The 1934-nt window shown below is 55.1% G+C and overlaps 1 long non-coding RNA gene across 2 annotated transcripts; it reads left to right on the top strand.

Moving 5' to 3' along the window:
- The first annotated feature begins 350 nt into the window (after window positions 1-350).
- LOC133347705 (uncharacterized) lies at window positions 351-1677 on the top strand. 2 transcript variants are annotated; one of them, XR_009755742.1, is made up of 3 exons: window positions 351-481; window positions 892-1055; window positions 1513-1677. It is a non-coding gene; the product is annotated as an uncharacterized LOC133347705 (long non-coding RNA). The 2 variants fall into 2 exon arrangements; XR_009755743.1 differs by lacking the exon at window positions 351-481 and adding an exon at window positions 712-764.
- Window positions 1678-1934: the final 257 nt, after the last annotated feature.

Genomic DNA, 1934 nt, shown 5'->3' with positions numbered 1-1934 from the left:
TAAACACAACAACGGCAACGACGACGACGACTTGAGAATGAATTCCAACCGGCGTGGAATTCCACGCACGTGCAGACTTTGCGTGCAATCAATCACTAATCACGGTTTCAGCTGCACGCACACCGAAGGGAGAGAACACGCCAATTAAATCAAAGCTTGTTTGCTTGTTTACTTTGTAACGCGCGCTGTGCACGCCAACAAAACACGTGCTTCAAGTTGGGGGGAGGTGGGGGGGAAGGTTCTCTCCCTCCACCCCGACCACTCCAAGCCGCCGTTGGAACAACACAGCGACGTGCTGACGTTGCCGACTATCGCAGTGACGACACATTGGCCGTGCGAATTGTGTGAATGTCCCGCGATCGAAGGGGGATCTGTCTCACGTTGTGCTGCTGCAGCATCGCCAACACCAGCAACAGGCATCGCACGAATATGGGTTTTTGTGACTTCTTCATCATCATCAGCAGCAGCAGTCGCAGCCACGGTAAATCCACTGCTGGATGAAGGCCCCCCTTCTCCATGTAACCCACCAAGTCTCACGACCGTGCGACGTGCCGACAATATACGTGGAGCGCCCGCCTGCGATCGGATCTCGGGTGTTTACTTCTTTGTTTCACGTAAAATGTCTCAGATTGATAGCAAACATTCCTATTGGACAACAAATGCATGCAAGGGCCGTGCTCTCACGGCGAGACCCAACAAGCCTTGCGAGGTGGAGCCCAGACCGACATTCTCAGTAAGGCGCCGGCCACGAAGTTTCCCATCGTGTGCGTCTTGTTGAAGATGACATTGTGCACATTTACAATTTGTTCGCTCAATACGTTTAGGATGCGATGTACGTGTTGTTGTTGTTGTTGTCAATGGCGGCGCGTGACGGATCCTGTGCACTCGCAGGGCGGTGTTGATTGCGAGCAGGAACGCGACTGTCAGAACACCGCCCGCCCGGGTCGCGCTCCAGCTGAGAGCAGCCACCGCGCCCTGCACAGAGCGCGTGCTGCTGTCGCCTGCCCGTCAAACGACAATTTGTCGATCTCGGACAAAACAAATGTTACATGATGGTGAGACCCGAGTTCGATTCGCGCACACGGCCAACACCAGTGACGATTGTCTGAACCGGTCGTGGGCCTCCCCTAGGTCGACTCAGCCCGAGTGCGATGTGTAAATCATCGCCACTGGGGAGACGAAGGCAGCCGGGTGCCGTGCTGGCCACCCACCCCCTCGTGTGCTGTTCCGGCCTTCATAGGTGCTGTTACTCGCTAACAGCACTTCCTTCAGCCGCCTGTTAAGGCTGCATGGGGGGATCGTTGACTTTGTGCCATATACTTTCTGTACTTGAGAAACCATTTGAATCACAGCGGGATTGTCCAGATTAGAACCCAGGATTCCGGCTCTATGCTGTGACACCTAAGCCACCCAATCACCTCCATGCAGCGGTAGCAGCAGCAGCAGCATGCAGCGTGTCTCTTGTCGCTGTTAAATTGTCGCCTGCATGTATCTTTGTGCGTGTTCCTGCAGCTTAAATCTGGATAGAAACTCGGATTCTCGGCGCTGCTGGTGTGAAGTCTCTGACACTAACCACAGACATTCTTACAACAATCATCGGTGTGCGGCTGCGGTCACCCAGAATAGGCCGCGGGGCATCACTTCACAGACACAGAGCAGGTAATCACAGCAGCGACACACCACTCCGCTTGCTCCTCACGCAGTTACTTGCTTTAGACCGCCTCAATGTAAAATCACAGTTGTTGGTCGACGTCGACGTCATCCTTACGAAGAAGACAGCCCCCCCCCCCATCCCAATTGGGCTCAGCCACTGCAACAATAGAACACGAGGAGATTGTCTCGAGCGCTCGAGGCCACGCGCCTCGCACGCGGCACGCGTTCGAAGCGCAGAGCGCAGTGCGCATTGGAGACCCCTCACGCTGCTGGCGAGCATT

This window comes from Lethenteron reissneri, chromosome 3 (genome assembly GCF_015708825.2).
Source record: "Lethenteron reissneri isolate LAM-NWPU_2019-01 chromosome 3, ASM1570882v1, whole genome shotgun sequence".
NCBI lineage: Eukaryota > Metazoa > Chordata > Hyperoartia > Petromyzontiformes > Petromyzontidae > Lethenteron > Lethenteron reissneri.
Note: the sequence above shows the minus strand (reverse complement) of the source record. Positions and strands in the feature narration are given on the sequence as shown.